Source organism: Balaenoptera ricei, chromosome 11 (genome assembly GCF_028023285.1).
Source record: "Balaenoptera ricei isolate mBalRic1 chromosome 11, mBalRic1.hap2, whole genome shotgun sequence".
Classification (NCBI taxonomy): Eukaryota; Metazoa; Chordata; class Mammalia; order Artiodactyla; family Balaenopteridae; genus Balaenoptera; species Balaenoptera ricei.
The window spans coordinates 39587557-39600530 of NC_082649.1; the positions used below are offsets into that span (position 1 = coordinate 39587557).

At 47.5% G+C, this 12974-nt stretch overlaps 1 protein-coding gene across 3 annotated transcripts in view; it reads right to left on the minus strand.

The window, feature by feature from the left end:
• Nucleotides 1–8302, minus strand: part of PPARD (peroxisome proliferator activated receptor delta) — a 77367-nt gene extending 69065 nt beyond the window's left edge. For 2 of the 3 annotated variants that reach the window (XM_059938856.1, XM_059938857.1), the window contains exons 1-2: nucleotides 8150–8302; nucleotides 4445–4529 (exon numbers count right to left, since the gene is read on the minus strand). The gene's annotated coding sequence lies outside the window, so the exon portion shown is untranslated. The remainder of the gene's footprint in view (nucleotides 1–4444; nucleotides 4530–8149) is intronic. The other variant, XM_059938858.1, reaches the window with a different exon arrangement.
• Nucleotides 8303–12974: the final 4672 nt, after the last annotated feature.

Genomic DNA, 12974 nt, shown 5'->3' on the forward strand with positions numbered 1-12974 from the left:
GGCCTCTCATTATCGCGGCCTCTCTTGTTGCGGAGCACAGGCTCCAGACATGCAGGCTCAGTAATTGTGGCTCACGGGCCTAGGTGCTCCACGGCATGTGGGATCTTCCCAGACCAGGGCTCGAACCCGTGTCCCCTGCATTAGCAGGCAGATTCTCAACCACTGCGCCACCAGGGAAGCCCCTAGTTGCCTTTTAATTTTTGTGAGCCCTTTTATTTTTGTGAGCCCTCTGGTGTAGCGGCATCCCTAAATAACGCGTGTGTGTGTCACTCCACCCATGCTCTGGGTACTTAATCAGTGTGGCTGACAGCTCAAAATCAATTAATTTTAACAGCAACCAGAGGAACTCAGATTATATATGAGGAAGAATTTCCTCATACTTAGACTACTGCAGTAATCTCCTACCTAATCTCTCTACCTTCATTCTTTCTCCATTTAATCCACCTTTTTGCACTATTAACATAATCACTCCTTGCTCTAAAACCATCAATGGCTACCCACTGCCCAAAGAACACAGAGTACAAATTCCCTCACCTGGCATTAAATGGCTTCTATCAACCTACTAGGAATTTCCTAACAGTGGTTTCCAGGAATGGAAATTGTGAGAAAACACTTTTCTCCTGGAAGTATCCATATACAGGCCAGGTTATCTCACATAAGGGATGCAAAAAAGAAGTAGTAGCTGGTCTCCAAGGAGGCCTCTCTCCCTCCCAGTGAACCGTGCCTCTTGTTGTTCATACCCTTGTGTAGCCCTCTCCTGAATCTGAGCCGGTCCTATGACCAAGAAAACACAAAGTGACATTGTGTGACTTCCAAGATTAGGTCATAAGAAACCTTGCTATTCATGCCTGGATCTCTCAATACACCCCCTCTTGGGATATTTCTGCTCAGAACAGCTGCCATGCTGTGAGAGGCACAAGGCACATGGAGAGGCCACATGTAGGCACCCTAGTCAACAGCCAGCATCAGTGCCAGCCATTTGAGGGAGCCAGTGTGGATATCCAGCCCAGCTGAGCCTTCAGATGACTCCTGCCCTGGCCTCCACTTGACTACAACAACATGAGAGACCCCAAGTGAGAACTGCCCAGCTGAGCCCAGTCAACCCACAGAATCATGAAAAATAATAAAGGGCCAATTCCACTTAAGAATGTCCTAGATGAGCCAATAAAAACTAACTTTATTAAATCATGACCCTTCAGCTAAGGGTTTGCATGCCACAACGAAGGAGCCAGGGAGCTGCAACTAAGGGGCCAGCATGCCACAACTAAGACCCAGTGCAACCAAATAAATAAATAAATAAAATATTTAAAAAAAAAAAAAAAAAAAATCATGACCCTTGAGTACATGTCTTTTATTTTTATTTTATTTATTTATTTTTTTTAGGCCATGCCACACAGCATGCAGGATCTTAGTTTCCCAACCAGGGATTGAACCTGTGCCCCCTGCAGTGGAAGCCCAGAGTCTTAACCACTGGACCACCAGGGAAGTCCCCGGAGTACATGTCTTTTAAATATCCTATGTAACAAAACAGGAGTTCCATGATTGTTTCAAGAAAAAGCAATTGTGCAGTTGTTTGAGTTGCAAGCTAAACTAGCCACGTTTTTTCATGAAACACCATTTTTACTTGAAAGAAAAGAATAACAGACAAATAAATTATGATTACTTAGATCGGGTATTTGACAAACTTTCTCTTGAAAATGAATGAAGTGAGACTGTCAGTTCAAGAAAAGAAACTGACAGTATGTTACCAACAATAAAAATCAAGCTTTCAAGAGAAAATTCAAATTATGGAAAACTTGTATCCACCACTGTGAGCTCCACAGCTTCCCAATACTTGAAGGCTTTTCTGATGAGATCAGTGGTCTTAATATGATTTACTGACATTGTAAAATGAAGCATGTCAACATTTAGATCTATATAACTCAGTAAACCAATTATTTCTCAATGACCAATTCAAAGTAAAAGATCCATTCAAAGTGCAAGATGGGCCAATGGATTATAATGCCACAAAGTATGAAAAGTTTGTTGGTAAGATTTCAGACTCCACATTCCAACTAACCTTTAAGAAACTACCACTCATCCAGTTTTGGTATAGTAACAAAGAAGAATATCCACAATTATCTGCAAAAGCTATTAAAATATCCCTCTCCTTCTCAATTACATATCTGTGTGCAGCCAGATTTTCTTCATATCCTTCAGCTAAAACAATGTACTTCAAGAGACTGAACACAGAAACAGTTATGAGAATCCAGTTCTCTTCTATTAAACCAGACATTAGTAAAAATGTAAAACAATGTCACTCCTCTCAACATTTTTGTTTTGGAAAATAGCTATTTTTCATTAAAAATGTCATTTATGATAAATGTAATGGATTTATTATTATATCAAATGAATTCATAAATTTGTAATTTTTAAAACTGCCTCAGTTTTAATTTCTAATACGGTAAACAAAAGTTCTTGAGGTCCTTAACAATCTTTTTTTAATAGTTTTTTTAAACAAATTTATTTTATTTATTTATTTATTTTTGGCTGCGTTGGGTCTTTGTTGCCGCATGCGGGCTTTCTCTAGTTGCGGGGAGCGGGGGCTACTCTTTGTTGCGGTGCGCGGGCTTCTCATTGCGGTGGCTTCTCTTGCTGTAGAACATGGGCCTTAGGTGTGCAGGCTCAGTAGTTGTGACTCTCGGGCTCTAGAGCACAGGCTCAGTAGTTGTGGCGCACGGGCTTAGTTGCTCCACAGTACATGGGATCTTCCCGGACCAGGGCTCGAACCCGTATCCCCTGCATTGGCAGGCGGATGCTTAACCACTGTGCCTCCAGGGAAGCCCACTTAACAATTTTTAAGAGCATAAAGTTGACTTCAAAATAAACCAGCTTTCTTTCAAGGTGGCCAATCTGACACCCAGTTTCTTCAGGGACAAAGCCAATCCTCAGGGATGACTTGCTCCTATAAATGAGTATCCTTGTACAGCACCATGTTTTTAGTACCCACTGAGTCTCTAATGTCTAAAAAATCTTTCTGTGCATATGTCTTCTCTCACCAACTAGGTTCCACTTACTTGGGCCATGGGGACAGCCAAGGACTACGTCTGAAACCATCTGTCACAGCACCTGGCCCACAAAAGTGCCTCAGATGGGAAAGACTAAGATGACAACACCAGTTTTTTGAGATTAACACTGAAAAAATCTGATAAAGCTATAGCCTCATCTTTGCCAGTGGAAACTAAGAAAGAAAACTTCTAGCTGGGGCTGGGAGCTCAAAGCTAAGGGATGAACTGGACAACCAACCCTGGACATGGACATAGGTGCCACTGTGGCTAGCTGCTGCTCAAACAAATGACAAAGCGAATCGAGTCAACGCAGCAGCTCTCCCTGCTAAGGGGGAACTTCTCTCTCGTCTCCTCTCAGAGAACCTCAGAAGCCTCCCAAACCCTCCTTCTTCCGCCTTCACATTTCCTTCAGAGGAAAGGACTTGGTATGGGTTTGAGAACAGGAGGGGCCCCCGCCTCAGGCCTTCCTGCAAGATCCACAAACAACCCGACCCCCGCAGACTGACAGACACATGGGCTCAGCACCCTGTTTGGCAACAGGAAAACTCACGGGGTGTTAAAGGCAGAGAAAGGGAAGTGAAGCCCATAAACAGCTAGTAGAACCACTGAGCTTCAGAGACTAAAGCAAATCAGAGAGGAGCCCCACGTTTCCCCTGGCCCCCAGCAGGTACCCCACCATGGCCTGGCTTCCCAGATAGTTGGGACAACGAAAATCAAATTCCCTGGAGTGCCCCTTCTGAGAGTTTACAAAACCTGCCAGGCATCCTGAGAGCAAACAGGGAAACAGCAACGCAAAGCACAGAGCATTGTTCTGACTCTCGTGAGGACCCAATATCCCAGCAGAGATGGAAGAAACAATTCCGTGTATCATGCCCAGCTCTCTCTCATACATGCCAGCAAACTACAGACCCATGAGACAGGGACAGAATCTGGTTTTTCACTATCATCATTTTCCAAGTGCCTAGTAATGTACCTGGCACATAGCAGGCACTCAAAAATGTTTGTTACACAAATGAAAGAAAATAATGGACACTATCTTTGAGGCCTGGCACCTGAATAATATGGGCAGAGAAGAAAGTTTGTACATTTATTCATTCAACAAATACTTAGCATCTCCTCTGTGCCAGACACTGTCCTAGACACAACAGGAAACAAAATAAGTCCCCGCCATTATGGAGTCTATGTTTCAGTGGGTGTAAAGGTGAAAATCTTAATGCTCCTCAAAAAAAACCACATAAGCCATAGATTCAATAATTATTTAATAAGTGCCCACTATGTGCAAGTACCAGATGCAGTGACAGGCTCCTGGGATCTGGGACTCAGCGCTAGTGAAACCATTTCATCTGAGATGTGTCCGTCAGTTGTCAGAGGCCCCTGGGTAAGGAAAATGGGATTACCTCTTTGGTGCATCTGTCCTCATCTGTCGGTGAACAGAAGCCACTGTGTGAGTACCACGTGCATACCCCAAAACACCACACAACGCTGCGGGATAGAAAGAAACCCAACAACTTTAGCTGAGAGGCACCAGGGGTCAGAAAAGCAGCTCTGATACACTATAATTAAACATCAGGGCTCAGAGAGTGCTCCTAAGGCAAGCTGGCTCCTCCTCTGTCCCTCACCCCCACACCCCCCACCCCCCAGAGATGTTGTGATTCTGAGCCTGAGTCAGCAAATATTTCCCAACCCTGGAAGTAGTCTGCTCATTTCCAAGTAAGCAGACACCGGCTTTGCTGATTCTATCAGCGTGGGGCAGGAGGAGCTGGCAAGGTGAAGAAGAAGCCGGAGCCCAACACCCCCCCACAGGTGGCAGCTCCTAAATGGAGACGCCCTGAGTCATGCTTGTTCTTTGACCAAAGCCCAGTGGAGACGGCACTGGAGTCACATCCTAATCACCAGCCTCTGAGCTGTGAAGGCCAAGAACCATATGCCTAGGAAGAAGACCCACATATGTGAAACCTGATACAAGGGGCCATTTCCTCCCTGCCAGGCTCAAGCAAGTGCCTAGCTCTCCTGACACCACAGAACTCAGCTGCAAGTAGCTCCTCCCTCTGGATCCAAAGGCACAGAGGAGGGCCTGTAGTTTAGCTTCCCAGTCCGCAGGTAACACCCTAGGAGGTGGGCCTCTGTATTTGGTGACAGAATACAGTTGAAACCTTTAGAAGCGACAGGGCCAGCCCCTCCTGAGAGAAGCTGCGCCATCCCAGGACATGCCAGGAGCCACAGGCCCTGAGGACAGTTTGCACAACAGCCAGGACATCTGCATTCTATCCAAAGAAGAGGCCTACCAGCTTCCCAGGCCAGCGCCCAACAATGGCTGTCCTCTCACCAGGCCCAGGGGGATGGGGTCTGAGGGACCACAGGTGAGGCTGGAAGGCTGAGTGAGGGCAATTCTTCCTGAGTGGGTGGAGGCACACAACAAAGAAGGAGGAAAGCAAGGAGAAAGGCAGCCAAACAAACGAGCGGTTCATTAAACTAAGGAGTTAATGGGCTACACCATCTGTAGGATAATGTCAGGGGCCTGTCTGCCCACCCCTTTGAAAAAGAGAGGCAGGCCGACCCAAGCTCTGCAAAAGTCACCGAATGGGCACTTGGTAATTGATGATCATGACTACCCACGGGGAAGATGACGTGGTGGACAAACTGCAGAAGCTATCTGGCCAGAGCTTCTGGTGCCCAAGCTGCTCCCCAAGGACTGGTCCTGACGTCCTCTCAAGCCCTTTTCACCTGCTGCCTCAGTAGAGAACACTATCAATGGGTAAGCAGACAGAGGAGTAGCAAACGGCTCAAAAGAGTCAGGTACAGTCCTGGGGAGCCAGAGGCTGGACTAAATTACCACCAAATACACAACCCCAACTTCATCAGAATGACCCATTAAAGCCCCAAAGGGATGTTTTCCATTGGAACAAGGAACCCCTTTTGGTCCAGTCTGCCCTACTCCCCCCACCACCCAAGTGCTGCTTAGGAGAGGGCTCAAAGGGTTAGTGGAGAGGGCACTGGCTCAGCCATCCACGACCCTACTCCTTTCACAGAAAAGGGTCTGTGCACAAGAGGGTTCCAAAACTTTAAAGTCTGGTCTGGCTGTTTCAGTTGGCTCTCTACCACAGTTCCTGAAGGCTGCCAATTCTGTGTCCAATTCTGGCTCAAAGACAGAGAGCACGATCCTCAAAAGAGGAGACCTAGAAACCCGGAGCCCGGTGAAACAACAGGCCTTCATTTCTGAACTGAGAGTGGGTCACGCTTTCAGAATCCTCCAAAATCAGATTGGGCAGAAACAGAGGATATGTTATTTCCTGAAGATCTCTCTAGGGGACCAACGCCAAATAAAGGAGCTCAAATTGAACGCATCTGTAAAGAACTTTCAGCCTGGCAAGAAGGTTAAAAATCCAGACGCACCGTGAAGGTGGTGGGTTCTCTAGCCGCAGAGAGGATGATCCCTCTCTGTGACTGGAAGCAACTCAAGTTCCTGACACCATCTTCCTAATGCAGCCCCACAACCTGTCCAGGCAGATACTGACTGGCTACTCCTGGGCAAAGGGAACAGGACTTCAGTGTTAGCCTCTCTCTCTTAGAGCCACAGGAAATGAAGCTCCCAAGGAAAACAGAGGGAGAAGAACCTTCAAGAGAACCTGCTCAGTGATCGACATCAGAAGCCCCAGACACATTCAGAGATGCGTGAGGGAAAAATCAGCAGGTGGTTCGAGCCACCAATAACAAAAGGGACAGGTACCTGCCAGCCCCAGGGCTATCAGGCTGGCAATCTATTTCAAAACTCAAACAGGAAAAAAAGGTTCTGGAGCCAGTAGAGAGGAAAAGGTTGAGGACCACAGGCATTCTCTGGGGCATAGATTCTGGAGACTTCTCTTAGCTCTCTGGGATAGGACATAGGGTGGAGGGTGGGAATCAGGGCAGAGATAGGCTGGGGTATCATGGTTTAAATGTGTACAGTACATCCAGAGTGTAAAGCCACAAAGCCCTGTTTCCTGGAAGGGGAAAAGAGTTGGATGAGGCCTCCAGCTACCCCTGGCATACACCCAATTCAGCGGCTGGTCTCTTCTCAAAGGTTCCTGGAAGTCAACAGACCCATAAAGGGGAAGTACTAAAGCTGAGATTGGAAGAATGGTCTACAAATTGGACATTATCCCTGATGCAACACCCCAGTAAATTCTCCCACACAAACATTACCTGCTATTTACCTCAGACATTCAGCGCCTTACTTCAGTCAGGGGCTGACCACCCACACGCCCACTCCACGGGTATCTCAACTGCGGGTCATGGGAAAGCAAAGTAGTGTCTGCAGCTAATGCTTCTCCCAGAAGCAGAGGCAAGGAACTGGGAAGGAAGGGGAGGTGGATGACAGGAATGCAGAGGACATGGCTGATTGGAAAGAAATCAGAGAGTGGGGCAAAAACAGGGCTTCTGGGGGGAACCTGGGTAGGAGGGGCTTAGGTAGACAGGGATTGCAGGCACGGGCTGAAAAAGCCCAGTAACATCGCGAGGAAGATGATGCGGAGGGGTGATACTGAGAGGGGCCAGGCAACGGGGGAAGGAGAGGACAGGGATGGGAAAAGAGAGAGAAGACACAGGGCAAGGATGGGAGGACGAAGACAGGAGACAAGGATAACGAGGGGGACAGAGAAGATCTCCAAGGAGACCCTGGGTAGAGAGGGCAATGAATTTGGGGACACCAGAAAAGATATGAAAGAAGAGATCAGAGGCAAGGGTGGGTAGTGGGAGAGGACCTAGAGCCTGAGATCGGGCTCTCAGAACACAGAACTGGGAGGAGACGGAGACACGAGGCCCAAAAGGGGGCACAGAGTCTGGGGGTTGCGGGGAGGCCCGTGGTTCGGGCTCAAATATTGATGGGCGTCCAAAGGCTGGGGGCGCAGGGGAAGCGGGGCGGGGTGCCAGGAGAGCAACGGACGACCGCGACCCGCCCGGGCCAGAGCGACAGGAAGCGGCAGCCGCTCGGTCCGCCGACCCCTGCGACTCTCCCCACTCCACTCCCCGCCGGGCCTTCCGCCCCAGCCGCGTTGCCCGCCTCAGCCCGGGCCCGCTGCTTCCCTCCGCTGCTTGCCTACCCGCTTCCCCGGACCCGGACTGACCTGTGCTAGCTGCCCTCCGCGCCACCGCCGCCGTCCCGCAGGCTCCGTAAGATCCTCCGGCTCCTGCCAAAACTTTTCCCATTAATCCCCAGATCCGCGGCGGCCGCGGCGGCCGCGGCGTCACACGCTGCGCGGCCTGGCCCCGCCCCCGCCAGAGTGACGTCACCCGCAGTCACGCCCCGCCACGCCCCTCTCTCCACGCCCCCTTCCGCCCCGGTTGCGGCCAATCACCGCGCCTCCTGGAGTCGCCCCTGATTCTGCCCCTCCGCCCACCAGCACGCTGCCCCGGGCCCGCCTGCAGCGCCCTCTGGTGCGGGACGAGGACGCGGCAGCTCAAGGAGGAGCTGAGGAGGAAGCTCCAGGGCCAGTGAAGCAAATCTGGCAAGTATCACAAAAGAGAATTTAAAGCTGGAAGGGAACTTAGAGATCATCTCGTACAGTCTCCTCAAACTTCCAGTGAAGAAACAGTCCCAGAAAAGGTGCGTGACTTGCAGTGAGAAGCAATGCTGAGGCTAGAACCTGGATATCCAAATTCCACTGGAGAAGACTGTGCTCCCTGTAATTTTCACAAAAGGGCTTTGCTCCCTCAAGAGGCTTCTGCAACTAGAAATTTATGGTTTTGGATTTCTTACCTATCTTCCTATTTATCTAATACACTTGCCCACCTAAATGGGGAGCACCCTCCTTACTGTTGTAGAAAATTCTGTTCTCGCTTCTTAACCCAGGTCTTTAGGACCTGGAGGGGACGTGTTATCCCAACCTTCAGATATACCATGAAAAGGTACCCAGCAGCTGGGGGGCAGTATGGGAGAAGAAGATGGGTTTGCCATCTGGCAATGAACAAAACTTGACTCTATAGGTGTATGATCAATGGGTAACTTCCTCCTTTCCAACATCTTTAAAATAAAGATTACCTCTCCCCCTCTCTTACACTCCTAGATATCTGGATAGTAGAACTATGAGTGCTTTTTTTTTTTTCTTTCTGCTTCTCTTTTTTTTTCTACTTTTTGAAATGAATGTGCAGTACTTTTTTTTTTTTTTTTTTTTGCTGCAGCATGTGTGGATCTTAATTCCCCTACCAGGGACCGTAACCCCTGCAGTGACAGAGTCCTAACTACTGGACCGACAGGGAATTCCCTGCGCAGTACTTTTGTAATTCAGATGTCAACCTCCTTGCCTCTGAGATGGAAGAAAGAATGGGTTGTGGAAGTCAAAGCCATCCCTAAGATTTCTGCAAATTTCTCGGGGATTTATATTCTCCTAAATCTCTCTGCCTCCAGGCTCCAGCTTCTGCCAGGCTGTTGCAGTCACACAGTTCAGAAATGTAGAGGTGAAACTCAGCCCTTCCTGAGGACTGCCCACACTTCTTCCCACACAAAACATTCATGGGTATAGATGTTATGATGCTGTGGGCCCTGGGGAAGGGTCACGTGATGCATTGCAAACAGTTTAAACTCACACAGCTGACATTTTTTAAAAGTCCTTTCTGCACTGGCGGCGTTGAGGTTTTCTGACTGTCTGTTCACTCCTTAGAGCCTGGTCTTTTCCCAAATTACTACCTCTCCTCCCTGCCCCACCATTCTCTCCTCTATCCCATTCTCTCCAGAGAGAAAACAAATCCTTCCCACTTTCCAGGCACATCTCTTCATTGCTAGAGTTCCTGCCAACACTCATGCCCTGGAGATTTCACTTTCTCCCCCCTAAAAGTCTCATTTCCCCTAATAAAGACAGCTCCTTCCCTAAAGGAAATTCTGGGAGCACTGTTAAAATACTACATTTTTCAGCTCATTTCATTTTCATATTAAAAGGATATATAAAAATATATACATATATTTTAAACTTAAATCAGTTAGTTTCTGTTACTTGAATCTAAAACAGACTAACATAGCTTCCCCAAGTCTTCATTTTGACTAGAGTTGCCCACAGGCACAGCTCACAGTGGGAAAAGTTGGTCCCTGCCAAGCCTCTGCAACCCTTTTCAGACCAGCCAGAGAGCTCACCTACCAAAACCTGCTCGGATGCCCAATTACAGTGTAACTGAACAATAACCTACAGTGTGGAATAAGGCTAGACCTGCTTTGAATTAGATCCGGTCTCCTCCACAGCCATTTCAAGCTCCAGCCAGCAGGTGGAGGCCTCCTTAGCCTCCTGAAAACGGCCTCCTCAGTGTTCCTCTTCCTCCCCCTCTCACCTACAGCACGGGCCAGAGAGGCAACTTTCAGCTGGCACCTCTTCGGCCTGGGTAGACACTGGGCTTGAGGAAGAGGCGCCTTGCATATCCTGGCAACAGTTTGCAACAAACCACTTACATTCCAGCCAGTTGCCCGACCTCCCCAACCCTCAGGGGTGACCTGAGGCCACAGTGGCTGTATTTTCCACATGGCCCCCAGAGTTTATAGGTATCTCTGAAGGCATCAGAGATTGGATACACTCTCCTTTGTCCAGGATGTTTGTAAGGACAAAGGAGTTCTTTTCTAACCCTGGAATTAAAAGACTGCAAAATACCTTCTTCTGCCCCCAATAATGTCCCACCAGACTGACAGCTTCTCATGCCAGTCCCGATGTGGATTCAGGGTGATCTTCCTTTCACTGTCATACTGCAACCAGCAACACCACCTGTGTCCCATCATAGAATGTTAAAAAACCTGGAATGGACCCCATTTACAGATGAGGAAACCGAGACTTAGGAATTGGCTTGCCACCTCAAGTTTAAACACTACCTGGCTTCCAAGAATGTCTCTAATCAGGCCTCATTCTACCTCATAGTTAGTAGTCCTCAAAAATTTTGCCCCGCTACCCCTAAAAGAATATATAAGAACTAATGCAGCTCCTTGTACATTTTTAAGGTGACATCTAATATATTTCATATTAGTTTAAAACTTAGTAGTTGCAGAGTATGGATGTTATTTCTACTATTTTATAAACATTAATATTTTAATATAAAACTACTATATTACCCTTTTAAATGTATTGACTAAGACTCAGCACACATAGCAATTTGATGCTAACCATCATCCATCTTAAAAATACATGAACAGGGCTTCCCTGGTGGCGCAGTGGTTAAGAATCCACCTGCCAATGCAGGGGACACGGGTGTGAGCCCTGGTCCAGGAAGATCCCACATGCCGCGGAGCAACTAAGCCCGAGCACCACAACTATTGAGCCTGCGTGCTGCAACTACTGAAGCCCACGTGCCTAGAGCCTGTGCTCCGCAACAAGAGAAGACACCACAATGAGAAGCCCACGCACCGCAACGAAGACTAGCCCCTGCTCGCCGCAACTAGAGAAACCCCACGCACAACAACGAAAACCCAGTGCAGCCAAAGATAAATAAATAAAAATAAATAAATAAATGTATTAAAAAATACATGAACAAATAGATAAACCTACTAATAGACCTACTGTATAGCACAGGGAACTATATTCAATATCTTGTAATAGCCTAAATAATGGTAAATAATCTGAAAAAGAATATATATAACTGAATCACTTTGCTGTACACCTGAAAGTAATACAACATTGTAAATTAATTATACTTCAATTTTTTTTTTAATTTTCATTTATTTATTTTTGGCTGCATTGGGTCTTCGTTGCTGCGCGCGGGCTTTCTCTAGTTGTGGTGAGCGGGGGCTACCCTTCCTTGCGGTGTGCGGGCTTCTCATAGCGGTGGCTTCTCTTGTTGCGGAGCACGGGTTCTAGGTGCACAGGCTTCAGTAGTTGTGGCACACGGGCTTAGTTGCTCCGCAGCATGTGGGATCTTCCCCGACCAGGGCTCGCACCCGTGACCCTGCACTGGCAGGCATATTCTTAACCACTGAGCCACCAGGGAAGCCCCTCCTTCCAGGTTTTGGAAGCAAAGATTTGGAAACCTGCTGACTTGAAAACGAAAGGAATTTTTTGTCTAACTTTTGAGCCATTCACTTTCTCAGCACCCATAGTCCTACACTAGCATTTCGAATCGTTGCTATGTTTAGTGTTTCAGGAATTTGACCCCTCTGGATTGTCCACTCCTAAAAGATACTGGATGCGTGAGTGGTGAACCTTGCTTGCCACTGCAAGTAGAGGAGGTGGAACTGTGAAGGAAGAAAGCAGTTTTGGTAAAGAGAACACTTGGAAGTTGAGGATCTGTGAATTGATTTTCTTAAAACTCCTCATACCTTAGAGATACCCCACTCCAATTAGAGAACCCTTGATCTTCCCATTCAATATCCAGAATCCAGACTTCTTGTGCCCCTAAAAGTGCTATGCTTCTTTCTATCAATACTTGCATTGTTCCCATGTTCTCTACTCTCCTTCCCTTTTAATAAGGGAATTCCCTGTCGGTCCAGTGGTTAGGACTCAGTGCTATCACTGCCAGGGCCCGAGTTCAATCCCTGGTTGGGGAACTAGGATCCTGCAAGCCGCATGGCCAAAAAAAAAAAAAAAAAAGTTTTTAAGGGCCATATCAAATCCCACCTCATACCTAACACTTCCTTTTTTCTGAATTCCTACCACACTTAGAATTTGAACCTTACTTTCCATCCCTGAAATGTGCATCATGTTATCCTGGCAGCTTCATGACACTTTAAATAGACTGTAGTGAAGTTCATTGCAGTAGAGTTTGGTGTACTTGCAAAAGACATGAACTTTGATACCAGATAACATATAAGCTCCAGGAGGGCAGGGATTCTGTTCATTTTGTTCTGTGCCATATAGCCAGCACCTAGCCCCATACCTGGCTTATAATAAAAGCTTATTAAATAATTTGTTAAATAGGACTTCCCTGGTGGTCCAGTTGTTAAGACTCCCGGCTTCCACTGCAGGGGGCGCGGGTTTAATCTCTGGT